Source organism: Mastomys coucha, unplaced genomic scaffold, assembly GCF_008632895.1.
Source record: "Mastomys coucha isolate ucsf_1 unplaced genomic scaffold, UCSF_Mcou_1 pScaffold18, whole genome shotgun sequence".
NCBI classification, from domain to species: domain Eukaryota; kingdom Metazoa; phylum Chordata; class Mammalia; order Rodentia; family Muridae; genus Mastomys; species Mastomys coucha.
In genome coordinates this window covers 18648607-18656094 of record NW_022196900.1, presented here as the reverse complement: position 1 = coordinate 18656094, position 7488 = coordinate 18648607, and the positions used below count along the sequence as shown (strand labels likewise).

General features: G+C 46.2%; 1 protein-coding gene across 12 annotated transcripts in view; it reads right to left on the bottom strand.

Moving 5' to 3' along the window:
• Palm2akap2 (PALM2 and AKAP2 fusion) overlaps window positions 1-7488 on the bottom strand; it is a 469586-nt gene that overhangs the window by 41449 nt on the left and 420649 nt on the right. The window contains exon 1 of one of the 12 annotated variants that reach the window (XM_031377482.1): window positions 1464-1619. The exons of 9 other annotated variants lie outside the window; for them this stretch is intronic. The gene's annotated coding sequence lies outside the window, so the exon portion shown is untranslated. Of the gene's footprint in view, window positions 1-1432; window positions 1620-7488 lie in introns of those variants that run through there. 2 more of the 12 variants (XM_031377480.1, XM_031377483.1) reach the window with 2 other exon arrangements.

Below are 7488 nucleotides of genomic sequence, written 5' to 3'. Positions count from 1 at the left end.
GGGTGAGGAGTGGGCAAGGCTGAAAGGAAGGAAAGAAGTCATTGCGTTTGCTGAGTCCCTTGCTTAAAAAGCTGCTATGTCTTTTCATTTTCTCTCCTCTCTTCTTTTGAGACAGGGTCTCACGTAGTAGCCCAGTCTAGCCTCCAACCTGCTCTCTGGCCTCTGGCCTCTGGCCTCTGGCCTCAGCCTTTACGTGCTAGGATGAGGGTTTGCACCACCTTGCTGGACTAAGGTTCCTTTCTTTCTGAGAACCTTTGGAGGCTCCCTAGAGGAACAACAGAGACCCATGTTAGCTCCAGATTCCCATGAATGAAGGAATAAGGTTCTTTCAATCCTTCTCACCAAGGCTACTCTGAAGGCAGTCCCCCACACCCTGGAGGAAAGCAAACTCAAGGCCACATAAGGAGCTCCTGACCCTTGCAGCCTGAACTTTTTAAGTAATAAATTCAGCAGGCACAAACAAACCTAGTTTAAGTTCTTTCCAACTTCGCTGCAGCTCTCTTTTGCTCTTAGGTAGCTCTGAACCCTGGGTTCCTGCTTAGCCTAGGGTCATCCATGATAACAGGAATAAAACCTGAGCGTTACAAGCAGATTTCTGAGTTTGAGGCCAGCCTGGTCTACAGATTGAGTTCCAGGACAGCCAAGGCTATACAGAAAGAAAGAAAGAAAGAAAGAAAGAAAGAAAGAAAGAAAGAAAGAAAGAAAGAAAGAAAGGAAGGAAGGAAGAGGAAGAGAGAAAGAAAGAAAGAAAGAAAGAAAGAAAGAGAGAAAGAGAAAAAAAAAGAAAAGAAAAAAGCAAAAACTGAGCGCTACAATGGAGCCCAGAGAAAAGGAAACTGCACCAGGAGTGGGGGAGTCTAGCTTTCTGTGTACACAGAGATGAGCCTGAAGAGGGTATCCTGACATGCCATGGGACATCCAGGAACAAAGCCCCAAGTCCCCTATTCAATGCGATGAGCCCCATACCATGGAAACCGTTAGCCCACTGTTGAATTCAGCAGGGAGCTCTTTGAACAGATACAAGACAACTAACTAGAGAACTAGTTACCAGAGTTGCTGGGTCCCACCTAGGCAGCTTTCTGGAGTGGAAAAGGGACACACAAATTCTCACAGACTCAGACAGTGTCTTTAAAGCATTCTCTGTCACCCACACAGTTTTGGTCTGTGTATGCAGTGTTTCCTCTGCCTCTTAGCACCAAGGCTGGGAGCTTGACAAGATTCACAGTAAGAAAAAAAAAGAGAGAGAGACGCAGTAAGTGCTCAGCTGCCCACCATGCAGTAGGAAAGGCCTCCACCACATCCACCACACTGCAATACAATCCAGCCCCTGACTCCCTCCTCAGAGGAGACTCTGGCCTCAAAAGAACTTTCTCGTTTCAGATCAGAAACAGAAAGCAAAGGACCATGAGACCAGTCATCAGACGTGTCTTACCCTGCCCAGAGGAAAAGCCCAGTGCGCGCACCTCGGAGTCCGCAGTCAGAATCGCCTCTTCCTCCAGACAGATTCCAGCGTTCACACTGGCTCAGCCGGGACAAATTCCTTAGGAGTCTCGGGACTGGAGACTGTGATGTCACCGCGGGCCCTCCCTCTGTTCCCTAAAAGGCCATTCACACCAAGAAGGACTTTAGTCCCCTTCAGAGAGGCCTGGCCCCTCCCTGGTCGGCCCAGGATGGGAGGGCAGTTGCTTTCCTGCCAGAGGCAATGCTAGTGGCCTTGGTCAGGCTCAGGCTCGGAGGCTAAGCCGGGAAAGAGCAAAAGCCTGGAGGTACTGGTGTGTCCTCTTATTGGTGCTTCTTTGAAACTCAGATATGGGGTGGTGCTCGCTATTGAGTCTGTAAAAAATCTGAAGAATTCTAAACAAATGACAGCCTTTTTTATTCTTTTACACAAGATCTCACTGGGTAGTCCCGTCTGGTTTCCATGGAACTCACTATATAGACTATCCGCTGAAAGTGGCCTCTAATCAGCGAGATCCCCCTGTCTCTCCCCCCTCAGACTGAAGTTAAAGATATGTGCCACTTACCACACCAAGCTAAACACAGGACCGTTTGTATAGCAACTCTCAAAGAAAAGAAGAGGTAACAGAAATGAATATTTAACGTAACTAAGACCAGACAGTATATATATGCAATGAATGCCTCCTGGTTAAGGTGTCTAGTGTTGCAATAAAACACCATGACCAAAAACAACTTGGGGAGGAAAGGGTTTATTACAACTCAAAACTCACAGGTCATACTCCATCACTAAGAAAGGTCAGGGCAGGAACTCAGGACACGAACCTAAGCTTGTGTCAAGTTAACAAAAACCAACCAGTATACAATGTGATAGTCAACTTCTAATGTCCCACATTATCTCACAAGCACTTTCTATGTTATTTAAAGGTTTCTATACAATTACTTATTAATTCATTTGGTTTTGTGGTGCTAAGAATAGGACCCAGGGCTTTGCACATCCTAGGCATGAGTTCATACTTAACCCTTCTATTATCATGGCTCTTGTCTTAATATTTGTTACAGGACCTCACTAAATTACTCAGACTGACTCTGAGGTCACTCTGCAACCTATGCAGGCTTTGAACTTATGATTCTCCTGCCTCAGCCTCCCAAGTAGCTGGTATTATTAGTATAATGCATTTTAAATGGGTATATGATAGTTCACAGAATCCTGGGTGAGATGGCCTCACCACTGAGTAAAAAATGATAGGTTGGTAGGTAGGTAGGTAGGTAGGTAGGTAGGTAGGTAGATAGATAGATAGATAGATAGATAGATAGATAGATAGGTAGGTAGCAGATATAACTACTCCTAAGAGGTTTAAGTTTTTATTATAGATATATAAGATATAAAATATAGATATGGGGGGGCAGAGACATCTAGAAGAGTCCATCTGGACCTTGCCAGCAGACTGAGCTGGGCCATGAGAAAAGAGAGCTAAATAGGGAGTGAAGAGTGTGAAAGCCAGAAAACCAAGAGAGGAACCAGGAACCAAGAGAGCAGGAGGCCAAGAGAGTGGTGTAGCCAAAATGGCTGAATTAAATAGGGGCCAGAAGAGCTGGGGCTGGAGAGTTCAAGGTAGGAGGTAGGGTATACCAAGCAGAAGGACCCTGTAACAGGTAGGGGACTGAGGGATGCTGGGGGAACCTGGCAGCCAGAGTCAGCTTTGATATGTTAATAGGCACACCTCAGTTAGCCATTTGTCCTGGGTTTGAGACCTAACAACCACTCCATAGCTGACCAAGAAGAAGAGCAATATTTGCTTTGGGTAGAGGTGCCTGACCCAAATGCAGCTGGTTCCCTGGCTTGTTCTGTCAGATTCAGATTCTAGAACTATGTAAGTATCCTGGAGCAGTGCCCACTCTCTGAGGACACCCACCAGCTCCAAACCCTGCCTCCAGGTCCTACAGGTCTCATTCCCTGGAACTTCAGGATGACCTGGAAAAAAAAAAAAATTCAGGGCCTAGATGAGACTCTAGCCGCCTGGAAAGTGAATCAGAAACCCAGTGCAGGTCCACACCGCGATGAGCTCATTTTCTTTAGTGAGAGAGACAAAGAACATCAGGTTTACAGTAAACTGGGTGGGAAAAGGACATCAAGGCTATTAGACGTCCCAAGAGGCCAGCTGGTCTGGGGTCAGTCTGAGAGCAATTTGTTCTGGTGACAGAACAAACAGCCCATAGATTGCAAGCAGGGTTCCTGGGGGATCTTTTGGAACCCTCCTGGGTACAAAGGTGAAGAAAGGAAGAACTACAGTGGCTGGAGCCCCGTGCAGAGAGGCTTCCTTTGACAGGGAAGTTAAAGTCTCCTCTACAAATATTTATGACATCTACATGACATTTCTACAGTGTGCTACATTTGGATATATCAGGGAATTTTCTCGAGCCTGACCTAGTGATACCAGAGCTCCTGGGGAACTCTTGGAGCCTTTGGAATAATTGGAATGTTCTGCTATGTAGCCGAAAGGCACTTCAAGACACCACTTAGCAGTCTTATGTGAGAGGAGATAGGAAACACACACACTGAGGAACACCACTGGCTTGCTTAAGGGACCAGTACTGGCCATGGGATTCCAGACACTCTGGAGGCTGAAGCAGAGGGAGCCCCTGAGTGGGGCAGCCTGGGCAAGAGCAAAGAAACCAAAGAATGAGGAACCATGAGGACTTCCAGATCACTGTGAGGCAAGGATGCTATCTGGGACCCGCTAAATCATCACATCCACCCTATTGTATCAGTGGGAGACTATTCTCCAGGAAACGCGCATGCTTATCACGTGGAGTCTATTGGGTGCACATTTGTTCATATATGAACGTACAAGTGTGCACTTTCAGGCTGAAGTTCTGTCCTCCCCACAGGTTCACATTCACCTAATACCCAGAAGCCTGGCTTAAGACTTGAGCCATTACAAATAACATTAGTAATTAATAGCAATAACAATAGGAGTCTTCACAGAGTTTAAGTGAGGTCATAAGGGTGGGTCCCAAGCGAGGGAGAACAGAGGAAATTCAGACCCAGAGGTGTGCAGTGTCACTGAGAAACAATAACCCCTCATCAGCCAGGAAGATGGGCCTAAAAAAGAGGCTTCCCTGAGTCCTCAGAAAGAACCAACCAGAAGGGAGGGCGCTCTGTCTGTGCTCTGACCTTTACCATTATGAAAGTATACATTGTGTGGCTTAGCTTGTTGGTATAGCTCCATCAAAGCAATGCACACACATGCATGCTCATGAACTCATATTCACACACACACACACACACACACACACACACACACACACACACACACACACGTCTATGCATACACACTGCCCAGCAGTGAAAAAGCGAGCTGGGTCCACAATTAGAGAACAGAGGGCTAGTCCTCAGTTTGCGTTTTCCTTTTAAGTCTAGGACCTCAGCCCATGGGTTTGTGCACCTTAAATCTAATCTACAAACCCCCACAGATGTCCTGAGAGGTTTGTCTCCTGAGTGATTCTAGACGCATCAAGTTGTCAGTCAGTGTTAACCATTACGGTTGAGAGAAGCAAGCCGGGCAGTGGTGGTGCATGCCTTTAATCCCAGCACTTGGAAGGCAGAGGCAGGCAGATTTCTGAGTGAAAAATTTGAAGACCCAGCAGTTAAGTTTGACAACAGCTGATACCATCACCACCCAGCAAGCATCCATTACATAAGCACATATGCCAGGTGGGTGCTATATTCCCTTAGACACCTTCTAGCTAATCTTTCATTAGATAGAGATTCTTATCCTCTATAGAGAGGAAAATCCAGCTCATCAAGGCCAACACTCCACAAAGACATACAGCTAGTCAATAACAGAGCTTTGGCTAGAGTTTACAGTCCAACCCATTTGAAGAAGATCTGCCTCAGCAGGCAGCAGTTGGGGAGGGAGGTAGACACAGGAAGTACCCAGAGCTACCGAAGAAGAGGCACGAGGAACATCTCTAAAGCTTCAACAACACAAGCAACGAGCTGCCATGGAACCCTAGGCCTGTTGCTATCCTTCTGAGATTCCACATTTTCTGGTCTGTAAAATGAGGGAAATGGGGTAAATGCACAAAACTCACTACACAGCTTCATAAGTGTTCCATGGAGAGGGGCAAAGGTGAGGTCACTTGGTATAGGGAGGAAGGGGGAGGAAGGGAGGGAAGGAGGGAGGGGGAAAGAGAGAGAGAGAGAGAGAGAGAGAGAGAGAGAGAGAGAGAGAGAGAGAGAGAAAAGCCAGTGGCTGCAGCCTCTAAAAAATGGGTTGGGGACACTTTTATCAAGAAAGAAGTTGAATAGTTGCGTTCGCGGAAGAAAGTTGAGCTCCATCTTAGCCACACCCCTTGGCAGAACTTTATCACTCTGGTGGAAGGATTTTATTCCACTCTTTCTATTTATAATGGGTACAAGGCACCAGGGCCTTACTGTATAAAAGCTTACTGTACACACATACACCTTTCCTGATCCAGTGGTTTTGGAATGGAGACCCAAGTAAGCCTCTTCGCTCCATGCTTCATGACACCCTGACTTTTCACGTGTGCATATTCATTACCTTCAGAAAGAAGGATTAAGTACATAAAGACATAGGCAGAGCCAGATCCAACGGCACATATCTGTATAACCTGGACACTTGGGAGGTGGAGAGGAAATGATCAGAAGGCATTTGTAGTGAGTTTGAATTCATAATTCTCCTGCCTCCACCTCCAAGTGCTGGCAATAGAGTCACAGGCTACACACCTGACTTTGTTTACCATTTGTATGTGCTATGTGTGTGTGTGTTTGTCTATATGTGTGTGCTGTGTGTGTGCGTGCATGCATGCATGTGTGTGTGTGTGCTATGTGTGTTATGTGTCTGTCTATGTGTGTGTGTGTGTGTGTGTGTGTGTGTGTGTGTGTGTGGTATGTATAAGCTTCTGTTGAGAGAATATATATCGTATATATAAAATGTCCAGCAAGCCTGGAGATTTTCTAGTCTCTGACCCCTGCTCACCCACACTCTACCATACACTCTGAGTAACTGCACTAGCTGCTTCATGGGTGTTATGACTTAGAACTCAGGTCCTCATGCTTGCACAACAGCCTTCTTATTCAATGAGCCATTTCCCTATCCCCTTGATCTCTGGGTCATGATTCACTTAGCCAACAGTGAAGCCGTGACTCAGGATGAACCAATGCTATCCCAGCTTGGCCTTCTGTCCAGTAAATTCCTGAGTCTGTCCCATCGTAGGAGCAGACTGTCCCCTCTCCACAGCTGTCTGATAGCATACTCTCCCTTCCTTATGGAAGACAAGCAACTGGGGCTGTCCGTAGACATTTCCCTTTCAGGAGCTACTCTTTCCCAGAAAAAGTTGTGCAATGCTCTGTGAGTAACTGAATTCTTCCCCGGGGGGTCAAAAGTTGCAGAACTTAATTTTATGAACTATGTCACAGACAATGTCTTAGGAAACCCCCATTGAAGAGTTTCCCAAGATCTGAACAGCCAAATAAAGATTAGAATGAGAATTTATTGTTCTAAACAAGAGCCTTTAGCTGCCACAGTAATCCTGGCACTCAGGAGGTTGAGGCAGGAGGATGAAGACTGTCACAAACAAAAATGGCTCCTCACTCCCTTCACTGGTATATCAACCTAGTAACTTCCTCACCCACCACACACACACACACACACACACACACACACACACACACACACACGATCAAATTCATTGATTTGGACTCAACTCTCTATTACTTGTAAAATACATCAAAGCTTTGAGTGAACTTTAAAAAATAAAACCTTGGGCTTGCTAAATCTAGGCTTTTATAAGCAAAGGCACCATGTCTTCTACCAATGCTCAATCTGAGCCAAGTTACCAGGGTACATTTATAGTTTAAGTAAGATACATTCTTGCTAGGCAGTGGTGGCGCACGCCTTTAATCCCAGCACTTAGGAGGCAGAGGCAGGCCTGCGTTCTAGGCCAATCTGGACTACAGAGTAAGTTCCAGGACAGCCAAGGCTACACAGAGAAACCCTGTTTCAA